This window comes from Dinoponera quadriceps, unplaced genomic scaffold (assembly GCF_001313825.1).
Source record: "Dinoponera quadriceps isolate SergipeBrazil2010 unplaced genomic scaffold, ASM131382v1 scaffold6118, whole genome shotgun sequence".
Lineage (NCBI taxonomy): Eukaryota > Metazoa > Arthropoda > Insecta > Hymenoptera > Formicidae > Dinoponera > Dinoponera quadriceps.
The window spans coordinates 1107423-1120931 of NW_014562572.1; the positions used below are offsets into that span (position 1 = coordinate 1107423).

Genomic DNA, 13509 nt, shown 5'->3' on the forward strand with positions numbered 1-13509 from the left:
GGGAAGAAACAGTAAAGAGAAATATACATAGGAGAAATATAATAAAGACCTTGTTTGCTGCAAATAAGAATTCTTCGCATAACGGCAGACTCTCTTTTTCCCTCGAACATTAGATTTTCCTAGAAGTTTTCACGCGTTTCAGCAAGCGCGAAAAAGACGATCGTGAAAGAAAAAAATAAATGAAAAAAAGTTCTCTTTATACGTTCGTATCCCAAGAACAGTAGCTTAACCATTCGAATCACCAATACGTTTATCTTGGTTTGGGTATGATGATGCGCAAGAAATTAGAACAACTATTTCGCGAGCCGTTATTTACCTGCTTGTAATAACAATTGCTGTAACGTGCAATGATATTTCGCTATTTCTCCAAAATGGAAAACGATTCGTGGAAGAATTTGCATAACGGTTCTCTTTACGGTGACGTCAAAATCGATGCGCGGCGTGTTTTTCTCAGGATGTATCGAAAACAGCAGGACTTGCAATAAAAAGTAATGAGAACCCGATGGGAAAATCTGAATTCATATTGATATACCGGAGAGAGAGAGAGAGAGAGAGAGAGAGAGAGAGAGAGAGGCGTATCGCAGTATCAGTATAAACCAGCACTGAAATTCCAGTTGATACGTCGCGTAACGATAAATATCGAAGGGCACTGGCCCGCAGAGTTCAAGCAGTTTTTTGCGCGCACATCGGTAAACGTTTCTCCGCGACACTTTAAAAATAATATGCTAGCGCTAAAATTAAGTGCTTATTATTACAACGACGAGAACATCGTGGCGAGATTTATATGCGTGTACACCAAATCCACGTGACTACAAAATTCACGCACTGAAAAAAGAGATCATACTGTCAAACCGTAATTGATTGTCTGAAAAATTCAAACACTGAACTTGTGAAAAGTTGTGAAAAATTTACCCCTGGTCGTCCCTGCTCGAATTTCTTATTTTTCAAAGGACGAGATAAAAGTACAACTCGCTTTCACGCCTGCGATTACACTCGCTTTTTGAGTGAACTATGCGAGGCGACGACGGCCATCAGCATCCTAGCTTCGTCCGCGCGCTATTATGCGCCAGTATATGCAAGCTTTCTCTAGTTCCGGGCAGCTGTGTGTACGACTTGCTCGTCGAGGAGGTTCGTTTTAGCGAAACACACAGAGAGTGCTCCTCCTCCCTGTTACTCTCGCCGGCAAAAGTGGTTTTTATATATGAGAGTGTGAGCAACATGCTTACACAGACCACCCCGCTGAAAAAGAGAGCTCCGACGGAAACAACGAGCGAGAATTATCCCTTCCGGCTATTCTCGCTTTCGCTTGTTAAGAAAACCGCTCCGGAATCATCCCCTTTATATGTGTGTGCGTGTATACGTAGTCGCCGCCGAAGAAATAATTAGGCTAATGAGGAAGCGAATCGCGCGTTAGCGCTTTCACCTTCTCGGTTAAAGCGACGCGTTACCGTGCGTTTTTTTCAGGATTATAAGGATCTCTATAAATAAACGAAGTACCGATATACGAACGATCTATCTACGCGATAACAACGACACGATCGCGTTCCTTGATGGCCTTAGGGAAACTTCTCGCGTGAGAAAGGATCAATTAATGTTAACAGGCACGACGTTCACATTGGTAAGATTGGAAAGGACATTCCTCCTCGTACCCCGCACATACCTGGAAAATCCGATAATCGGCTTTGTATCGCTCGAGAGCTCGCTATTAATACCGAGAATCCGCTTCTTGCGTGAGGAATATTCAACGCGATGTCTTCCTTTCGTTTTACACTAATGAAGAAGGGTGAGAGGGAGGGAAGATGATCGAGAGATTTTAAGTATCGCCCTTCGTGAATATGAGTAATAAAGAAACAATATACATCGTAAAATTTCTTAAGAAACATTACAGATAACATACATATGTAAGGATATATAATGAATGCGCGAAATAATATAATTTCAATTGTTTTTCTTTTTTTAATAATTTCCTATGGTATCATGGATATGTCAGTTTTGGGGATCAGTTTCTAGAAGTATCAATCTTCAGATATCTTAAAACTAGTTATTTACAAGGAAATATGTGATAATAATCTGTGAGTCTATCATATATTTTGATAAAGAAATGTTTCTGGTTTGTTTCCGGGAACATGAATTTTAATTTTATACCTTCAACAAGTTTTTAGACCCAAAAAATCAATTAATATATCGGTTTCATATCCTCCTCTAATTGTTGTAAAATGTGGAAAAATTCTGACAAAGTAGCGTTAACGCGGGCGAATTGTCTCGTGAAATTTTAATTAAACGAAAATGGCCTATCTCTTCTCTCGGAGTCTAGAGAAGATCGCAAGTGTGTGGCCGTTGCACCCATCGCACTGGCTGCGCCCGTCCTGCGAGATAATTGCGTTCGACAAAAAACCCGTTTCGGACCTTCTATCACGAAAAATCCAATAGTCTTCCCTATAACGTTCAATTCCTCGAATCAATTCCGCACCGGAACGGCGCCGGATATACAAACAGAATCGACTAGTTAATCAACTCGCGCTGTTTATAGAACCCTGTCGACGCTTTTATTGTCCGCTTTCGCGTGCATACTGATTGTCACGTAGCTACACGCCGCCAAAACTTGAACAATCACGTAGTATCCATTCCACGACGCGCGCCCGGGGTGCCCAGAGTTGATTTAATTACACCTCACCGTCCAAAGCCAAGCCTAACCAACGGGGTTTCTGTACCACCGCGAACCATTCACAGAATTGGAAAGCGAGTTAGGAAATGCGCGTATGTTCCGAGAAACCAACTTCTCGACAATGGGATTTGAATATGAAAGAGCTTCGCGCTGTTTCACGGAGTATGAAAATGCAATTTTCAACATGAGCGAAGAAAATATGACACCGTGATCAAATAAATAGATAATACGACGATCCATGAAAAGCTCGACTTTTTTTTGTACAGTGACGCACGAGCAACGCGGCTCTTTTCCGACTTGATCGTTTCTCTCATGTTCCCTGGAAAATACAAAAGAATGTAAGTGTATCCCAAATGCTTCGCGTGATTTTTAACTTCGGTGATAACCCGCAAGGTTGTCGTAGGTCTCGCGTTTCGTACAAAAGAGAGAGAGAGAGAGAGAAAGAGAGAGAAGCTGGTCAGAATTTGTGCGCGAGCCGAGTGTCGGGACGTGTCATCCCCTAGGCGACAGAACAGCGAACCGTCAGTGTGTTTGACACCGCATTTGGTCGTGAAAATGCATCGGCATTTGCTACCGCACAACGACACTCCACCGGTCACTTAGGCGCTCCGCGGAAAGTCGGTCATTCGAGGGTCACCTGGCCGCGAGGGAGTCGCTCGAGCTTGCAAAAGTTGTTTCTGCTTCTGTGAGCACGCGTCTGCATTAGAGTACCTTGAATACAAAAAGTCTGGACAATCCTTAGTTTTGAAGTAGTTGTATTATATGGACAGATAATTTTTACTTGTAAGAACTAGTTTTTAGCTGTGGGAGCTACTTCTTTTCTCCGTGTGGCGGGACGTAAATTTCGCGTAGAAATACTACGACAGTTAAGTCTTGAGTTAAAATTCCGAAATCGTTTCACTTGAATGCGTGATGAAATGTCAAACGTATAGTTTGGTAAACACGAAGCTTCCTCATTCCGCGGGAGATACTTGAGAATCGAAATAGAATGAGCGAGATCAGAAGGTATGAGAATTACGTAATTATAGAACAGCAAAACAATGCACGACGGGAAAGACCTTAGTCTCGACTCCTCAACGCTGAAATTGGAAACTCGAGAATTTCTAATAGCTTCGCGGAAGTTTTACTACACCGGTGCTCCTTGGAACGTCGTTATCCGGCTGGAGGAAGCGTCCTTCCAGTTACCGTGCAAGCGGTTTTCCCATTGGACTTCACGCATTCGAAGCTTCACCTTTGAACTTACTTCTCTTCCGATAAACGGCCATCACGACGAAAATTGTAATATTACAATTTTCAAATTCTATTACAGCCCGCTTTTGACAATAACACGTTGAGTGCCGTGACAATCACGGGCGATCGACGCTATAATACTACCGCGTCCCATTAAGTTGAGTATAAAGTCCTGAACATCGCAGGCTGCCTAAATTAAAATAAAAGTTTCCAATGTCCTTGTTGCATATAAAAAATTCCATTGGATATTCCCCTGGGTATCTCCTGGGTGGCAACGTTGCGCAGTATATATAATATCCACAGTGCTCATTTGGCATTGCTCTATCATAACGTTCCCTAGTATCGTAACGGCCGGAAACTCTAACAGTAGATCTAGCGCGACTACAACGGCCGCCTTCGTCGGCCGTAAAATTCGCCCGAACCGATTCTCGTTTGCTCTCACGTTCGAGTCTTCTCTCTCTATCTCTTTTTCTCAATCTTTTTTTTCCCATAAACGAGCGTCCGTAAAAAGTAACCGATGTGGAACACATCACGAAGTTCGACACTCGCAATTACGACCCGCGTCACACGCGTAAGGCCAATCGATCGATCCCGGTCGAGGGAACACAAGTGCGGACGTACAATTGGCAATCACGTCGCATCGCGATAGTCTCGCTGTCAGTTTGTCGGTGGCGGATATTATAAGAGGCAACATGCAGCACGCGACAAGAGCCGGCTCGATATTTCATTAGGACTAATAAGTCAGGTGGACGAATAAAACGCTGATAACGAGGGCTCCAATTGTTGAGAACGCGCGAGTTTTTCTTTTGTATCTTGTTAACAGGATCTTTCGTAATTTTTCGCCCTGCATCGTGTTGGGGGAAAGGATGACGAAGTGGGTAAGACGTATCTATGGACGCCTTCATCGTCCTGAAATTCTGATCGCTCTTTAGATATTCCGTGCGACACCCGACGTAAAGCACACTTCATTCGCCGGGGAACGTAACTGTTTGCCCATCGTGACCGACGGAATTACTGTCTTCGACGTGATTCGACGGTAAAATCGTGCGTCGTGGTAGCTCGCAATTATCGAGAATAGAGTCGCAGGTGGCGATAACGGTTGCAACGGATAAATTAGCGAGAGCAGTACATTTCGCAGGCGGAATGTGGCGAGACGCGGGTCGAGATATTTTCATTCGACTTTCAGGCTAACGACCCGCCCTCCAACCTTTATAGCTCTCTCGTTCGCTTCTCTCGCAGCGGGGGTGTAAAGTTCAATTTCGCAGAATTTACAGATCTGAAGTCACGTAAGCGGTCACGTAAGCGGTCCGTCTTGTGCGGGATTTATTCGAGTCCGGCTGACTTGCCGAGGGAAGGAAGGAGGAAGCGAATTAGCGCGACGATGATGCACGCAACGAGACCGTTTGGGAAACAAGAACGGGCGTTACGAAGGAAATGGATATTAATCGTTTCGGTGTCCGCTTTACCACCCCCGCTGGCGTGCTATTCTTCGAGTTTAACGCGCTCTAAATTCCTCCGTTTATTTTTCCTTCCGGGCGACGGAGAAGCGCCTCGCAGAATTTACAATGCTGCGCGTTCGTATCATCTGTAACTCTTCTCGAAAAAGATACTCGTCGTTTGCTCGTCCATATTATACCATCAGCTCGAAATTAGCTTATCCTTCTTACACGTTGAGAATATTCAACAAGGAAGCGCAAAAATCTCTCTCCGCTATTTTCTCTCTCGATTTTCCTCCTCTCTTTTGCTCTCGCCGTGCAAATTCGCCAGCTCGAAAATATCGAAATGTTTTTCCAGCGTCGCGCGCGAACCATGTGCGCGGAATGAGTAATCGGTTCGATCGTAACCGCCGTAGGCATGAGCGATGCGGGCGGGGCACAACATTTATAAACGCTTCGTACGCGTCTCTTTATGACAAGCCGCTCCGAGGCCATGAACACAGCGAACGATAGGGGGTGTAAATAATACGTTCTTGGCGCGAGAACGAGGCGTCATAAAAGTGCGAATTGCTATGCGTGTCGACGGTTTATCTCGCGATTTCCGGTATTCCGCGTGCGCTGCGATATCCTCTTACGTGTGTGGGAATCTTATTCGCTCCGTTTTCTTGCTTTTTTAACCAAAAAAAAACGGTGAAAACAAAATTTGCGATCGAGGAAACACCCCGCGTCTCGGACCAGACCTGATACGCAAAATATTTGAGAAAAGTTCAAATACCGCTTCGATTTCACACGTGGAAGTTCAAGCGATGACCGTCTATGGTAATATCGCGGTCGGCAATTTGCGGCCAAGGGAGAGGAGATTCGAGAGAGAGAGAGAGAGAGAGAAAGAAGGGATGAATAGATATGAGCAACGGCCCGTATGAATAAACCCCAAGCAGAAAATCTTTTTTGAAGCGAATCGTGAAGCACCATTTCACCCCGCTTTTTTCGCGCAATTGTGCAATAATATATCAAATATATCGCAAGATTCACTGTGATATACAGTCGTTCGGCAAGCATGCGTTTAAGCGCCCGGTAAACTGCGTGGAAATGTATTCTAATCCTAACATAAGCGGCTTGTTGGAAGTTAATTATGGTCCACTTGAGCGTTCAGAAGAAGCGGGCACAAATCTTCGCGAAACATATTGAAAACATTCAGCGAAGCTTTTTGCGAGCGGACAATATGCACACACAGAGAAAAAGAATTGTCCTTCCGTGGTTTCGATCCTCAGCGACATCCATCTAAATATATTTATAAAATATTCTTAAGCATTACAATTTCGACTAGGGAAATCTTGCAAATATCGCGAGGGTCTTAAATCCACCCTTTGCAAGCGAAAATCCGTACGTAATGTGAATTCAATGCTTAATTCTGGTTCCAGTTTTCGATTGTTAGCAATCTCCCGCGATATTTCAGGCGAGCTTCGTTTTGTCGAGCGCTTTAAATTATCGCAAAAACTAATTAAGGCGCTTCATTAAGGCGCACAAAATATTTCCGTTGATTACATTTCATTATAACCCTCGTGCCCGATGAGATCTCGTCGCCGATAATGAAGCTATCCGCCGGTTTTCGAGTGTCAGGGGAATGCAAGAGCTAGTCTGCCCTTTCTTTTCGACGGGGGAGAAAATTAAACGGATATTCAAATTGATTGTGATGCTTCCTCGGCGGTATCGCAGCCGGAAGCTCGATCGACCGACGGATTGGCGCGTAGCACGGCGATTTCAATCTAACTATTTACCTTCAATCTAATGTATAATACATGTTCGCCTGATTATTTGTTAACTTATTTGCAATAAACCAACAAATCTAAAGAAAGAGAATAACATTTCACGCACGGGCATTGCGACACGCGTATTCTCGAGGACCAAGTTATATTCTCGGAACAACGCAGCTTTTTCCTTCAACTTGTAACTTTATATACGGTCACGACAAGAAGCATCTCACATGTTTCGATAGATTATGCATGCGCATGGCGATGCGGAGGAACGAGACACGCTGCATTCCACGGACGTAATTTTCGCGTCCAATTTTAACTAATGTCAACTTCAATTACATCGCGTTGCATGCGTCGCTGGGAAAGAATTATCCGTGCGGAACATGTATCGCGAAACATTCGCACTAACTACTTCGCATGTAGAGACATCGTTAGAGCGAAGTAGTTTTATGTCCTGAGCATTCTGGAAATAACGTTTTCCACGTTTCGCAGTTACCAAACCTCCCTTGCGCCCTGCCCCCTCCGTTGGCGAAAGTTGGATCGTTACTGAAATTAGTCCGCGAAATACACGTCGAAACATCGCGCTTTTCGTTCGCTTTTCGGCGACGGTGGCGGACAGAAATTACGGGGACGCACGCGGGCCGGATTATTAAGTCGCGCGCGTTACGCTCGCGATCGATATAGAAATTACGCTCCGCTCGGATATGACGGAGCACGACGCGTCGCAACATGTGAGGTACTTTTGCACCGTGGGTTTGTTTGTTTGGCGGCTCGCCTATAAACACGCTCCGCGAGCCGATTGTTTCCGACAGTGACGTTAATGAATACAGTTTACCTGATGAACGATCGCGGAAGTTATTCTTGGAGCTCCATTCATCTTCGGCGGCGCGGCGCGCTCCCGACTGGAAAGAATCATCGATGTAGCTCCTGCGCGAAAATCTGATAAGAACCAGAATGAAGTTGAAATTTTGATGAAACTTTGACGCTCTTAAAGATGTATTGCCCGGTTACTGCCGTATTTTCAATAGCGCATTAAGGGGCCGCGAAACAAATTTAATTTACCGACCAAAATTAAGTCCCTACATTATACATACATTTACTTATATACATTTACTTTGCTATCTAAATAATAAATATTAATTTGAAATGAAATTAGGATAGATGTGTACAAAAATCTAAAATAAAAAATAATATTCTCGTACTTGTGACATTGTGTAGTTTATTTGGTTATTTTAGCTCCTCATTAAATAAAATGTTTAGCCAAAATTTAGATTGAGATTCTTTTGAGATATCTGTTAACTGTCCGAAATTGCGAAAACTTAATAAAAAGGCGTAGTTTTCTCGGGGTTATATATCGCTCAAATTATAAATATTAAACGGAAACTTTTGATCGCGTCGTTTCGGGTGATTAGACTCGGCTGTGTGACGTTTGAAGCGTAGATCAAATACATTGAATTATGGCTGTAATATGGAAATACTATTCATCGCGTTATCCAGTCTCTGTATCTTTGCAATTTACTATGTGCGCGTGCGCATATGAATGTGTGTGTGCTTTTGTATGCGCCTATGCGATAGTCCAAACGCATAATTTATTGAAACCGTTGGGACACCGCGGCCGCTCACATTAACAAAATGGTTGTATCGATAATTGGGAACACAATTTGCGATTAGAATGGTAACTCAAGACAAATAAATGATGACGAGCTAGGTCAACGAAATACGTGGTCATTCGCTAATGAGGTTTCTACGTTTCTACGAATGTAACGACGTGAAACAACTCGGGAAATTCCATCGGGAGAGATATCGATTTATATAAACGTTATAGAGGGTATATCTGAACTCTACCGCCTATTTACACGTACCAGGCAACTAAATAATTTGGTTAATGCAACCAAATCATTTAGTTGAATCTATTTCACTAAATATTTGGTAATTGTTAGTAAACTCTTTTTTCCGTGTATATTATTACCGTTTGTCGCGAGTGAAATTAAAAAAAACAAACACGTAACTTCACTTCACAGATGTTAATTGTGCATTGATAAAGCAGACAGACATTTTGGACAAATTTACCATGCGGCGCCAAGGTCGGAGAAAAGCCGACAGCTGCAGCGGTCCGTCTGGATTCTGCAGACTATAATTGGAAGGCAATGCGCTAGAGACGGAAGCGGTTGGTGCGCGTTTTCTCCGCTACGGACCGACGAACTTTGTGCATTCGTGCAAAAGTGCCATTTACGAGCGACCGTAGTATCGCATGTGCAAAATCCCCGTCGTTCATCTCTCCGCTCGTCAGTGGGAAAAAGTTTCTTATCCTGATATTATATGAAATGCGCTCGCTGCAAGCAAGAAAACAAGCGCGTGTTATGCATGCGAGGCTGAAGTAGAACGGAAATTCAGCCGATTTGTGAACCCACCAACCAAAAATAGCCGAGAACAAGCCAAAAGATACACCGATCCTTTTGATAGCAAAATATCGACAAAGGCTGCTGGAATATTTCGACGAGTCCGACCTGCACGAATAATGAAATTTTGTTTTCCGCTTCACATAACTTTGTCGATGGAAATATTTAATCGAAAATTCGACCGTCGAGATATTCTCTCGAGAAAATTAAAATAGCACGAGACAGACGCGCGTAACTTTGGCGGTGTGCTCTCACTGGAAGGAAATTACCGGTCGGACTTTTTTCTCCTTTGCTGCCGAATCTATTACTAGACGAAGCAACGGTGAGATACACAGCGATTGTTGGGCCGTTTATAGGCATGATACGAAAATTGCGCGGTAACACGAGCGTTTATTTTTCATTCGGGCATGCTGAGTAAGCAACAGTCACTCATCTATTTATAACGCCACTGCGCTAACCACCATCCGTCGAGTCTATTATCGCATGTAAATATAGAGCGCATAAAGAATGCCGGCACACACGTACACACACGCACGATGCACGGAACGTGCTCCAAGAGAGATTGAAAGAAAAAAAATGGGGCTCCGGCTTGTTATCGACCGGTGTTGCCGGCGCGTCCGCCGCATATGTGCGTGCACACGTGTACACACGAACGACGGGATTACGTAAACTTTCATGACAACGAAATTCTCTCGATTAACATAGCTTTGTGTCGCCTCGCCTCTAATCATATTTACTCCCGCCATAATCTACATATTATTTTCCATCCCTTTGAGCCCTCGCTGTAGCTTTAACGAGCGCAGGCAGCCGTCTCTGTCGCTTCGTAACTTGATATCATCGTATAGACACACATACACACACGTATAGACACACACCGACATAAACGAGACAGGATTATTTATTATCTGTGAAGTATCGACGGCGGATTTGCCGGATGGGATCCGACGGACTGCAGCAGACGACGAAGCGAGCGAGTTAACGACATCATCCCGCGCGCGACGCTATTTTTTACTCATTTCCCTCGCGTTTCCTGAATTTACCGCCGCGCGTGAAAGAGAAGCGTGCTACGTATATACGCCTATCTTTACCGAGGATGTAAATTTTCAATTACGTCGCTGCAGAGTGTTATGCGTCAAGTGACGAACTTTCGGTGCCTTTGAGCTTGTTTCAACTACAAGGAGAGATCCTCTGAGACTGATGCACCGTAAATTAAACTATACTATACATTATACAGCACTTCCATGCGCGGAATGATTTAGAAATAGAACAGCCGCCTTTTTTGCCAGGCCGGTGTATGCATAATCTGACTGTAATTACTGATGTAGATTTATGCGAGTTATACAACGCGCGAAATGCAGCCGTTATTCGGCGGGGGCAGATGGGGGAAGAAGTCGTCGAACTTGTCGCGTGTGGTCGTCTCTCACTCTCTCGGTGTCGGTGTTTCGCAAGCTCCTCTTCTTGAAATAGCGGAACGACCGTGCGCGCGGGCGCGAGATGAATGGCCACGACGTGATCGCTCTTAACAGATCACGGGCTTCGTAAATTGCGCCAACAACCAGGTCGTTGAGCGTGCAAAAAACGTGTGTCTTCGGGGCTGACGCCGCTCCTCCGCCGTCACACGCATACGTAACGTTGTGCAACCGCGTCTACGTGATGAAAAAGACGAGAAAAACAAACCGATCGGCCGGGAATTACACGACCACCCTCAATCGCGGGTAGGAAAGAAAAAAAATGATCCTGAGTCGAGATTTTAGTTCTATATTAAGCCTGCAAACACAGTCGCACTATCGTTTGAGTTTTTACTCATTTATAGACCATGTATAAGTAGACACAAGCTATACTTAAGAAACAATCCTTAAGATCCCAAAGTAGCATCGGAATTTCGACTGGGGTTGCCCGGCGGCCTTCGCCGGGGTCGCAAGAAATTTCGCGAGGGAGATTTCGCGCGAGCACGATCGTGTCTTCGCGGTTCGATCGTGCGCCACTCTCTTTACCGCAATGCAGAATGTGCACCGCAATTTCGTGTGTGTCGCTCTCACGTCCGATACTGTGTGTGTGTGTGTGTGCACAATGTAAATATAACTCGAAGCGCGTCTTTCGCGCCTCTCGCATCCACGACGACGGTGGTAGCGGCGGCGCGCGTACAAGATTTACAGTCGCGCGATCGCGCCCGAGCGAGCGCCTATAGTTCTCACGCGAAGGCATTATAGCGCGTGAAGTATAATAGGGAAAATCGAGCGTCGTTTGACACGCCATTATTCTTCGCGGGACACGTCGATCCACGGGCGAAAAATGATGACCTGACATTGGAACGACCGCGTGTCCCACTTATTGAGCGCGTAATGTTCCTTCCCCGAGGCGGCCGCGAAGCCCGCCGGCAAACGGGCTCTCCCCCGAAGTTATTCGCCGTGATGTGTCTCGACTTGCAAGCCGGTAATTGAAACATTTAGGCAAGCTCGACTACGCTCATTACCTCCGCCTTTTGAGCGTACGGCTCGTCGAAAGTTCCCCGATAAACTAATAAAGAACGATTCGTCGTGAGGGCAAACAGCACGTTACCAGCGTGGAGAAGTATCGATTCGTCTCAATTGACTTAATTTCCACTCGTTTCCGTAATTAACGACGCTTGTTGCCGCTGTTATTCACGCGCTCGCGCGCGTAATTTTTCCCCGCCTTCTTTTTCCCTCTTTTACGATCACGAGATATAAAGGCTCGCAAGTGGCCTAGTTTCTTCCACTATTATTCTAGTCGCACATAAAAAGATACGATCGCTCCGACGCGGCCGACGTGGCATTCCACGTAAATCATACGCAGCGCGGTAATTACGCGCGCGTGGACGTGCTCGCCCTCCTGGAAGTGAGACGTCGAGTCGCGCGCGCGGAGGCGGACATTTCGACGGCGAGAACTCGAGAGAAAAAAGGAAACATTCGCGCGCATGTCGTTATCAAAACCGCCGAAACCTACGTCACTTTTTATCACAGATGTTAATATCGTTCCGCCGACGGTTCGAATGGCCGCGCTGCATGAGCAACGCTCGACCACACGAGTAATAACGATTTTTTTCCTTCCTCTCTGTATAGCGCGCGCACGAGCGCGCTTTGCTCTATCGAGCACGGCGAAATGCTCGAGCGCTCGTAAAAGACTCGAAAGAGCCGGCGGCCCCCACAACCTTTACTCGTCCGATGAAAATATTTTTCACGGCACGTAAGTCGTTGCATTCGCAGTGGCGCCCTCGTGGGTGGGCCTGTGAATATCGGAGAATCGCGCCGGGGTTCTCCAAGATCTCGCGCTCACCCACCATCGTAAAAGATTTCGAGCACGGATTTAGATTTAGGGAGATATTCATAGTCGGATCTTATATTTAAAATCTTCTCAATTTTATCTGATTAAATATTGCATGGGCGATGAAATGCGCCTTTTACAACGGAATCTTAAATCGCCTTAAATATGACATTGATCTATAAATATCGCTCGCAAAGGAGGGTATCGCGATGCCCTTTAAAAATGTGCCGTTAATTTCTGTTCTTTATATTCAAAATCGTCTTAATTTTATCTTGAGACATCATGTGGGCTATAAAACGTGTTCCTTACGGCGTCTGAAAGTGATTTTAAATATGAGGTCGGACTATACTGAGAGAAAAAATATCTAAAACAAAAAGATAGAAGGAGAAAAGGGGGATCGAAAGCGGCATACTATTTTGTTTTGGCTCCGTGTTGAATATCTCTTTTAAAGAAGAATGTTGTCTTAACCTCTGAAAATGTGCCGTTAAAGCTTCCTCCGCCGCTGTCGGGTTACCCCAAAGGAAAAAGAAAACAGACAGGGGCAGACTCATCGACGCGTCTGATTTCCAAGGAAGCGCCTCTCGTCGGGAACGGAAACAGATACTCGGCGGACTGTCCACACCCCCGCTTTGACGCCACTGCTCTCGAGCGCTCAAAGAACGAGCTCGCAGGGGACGACGTATAAAGACGGCCTGATGTAAACCGCGAGCTCCATTTGTTGCTCCCGAGTTCGCAGTCGTCGC

At 45.2% G+C, this 13509-nt stretch overlaps 1 protein-coding gene across 5 annotated transcripts in view; it reads left to right on the forward strand.

The window, feature by feature from the left end:
* LOC106751134 overlaps positions 1 to 13509 on the forward strand; it is a 90224-nt gene that overhangs the window by 24779 nt on the left and 51936 nt on the right. The window lies entirely within an intron of this gene.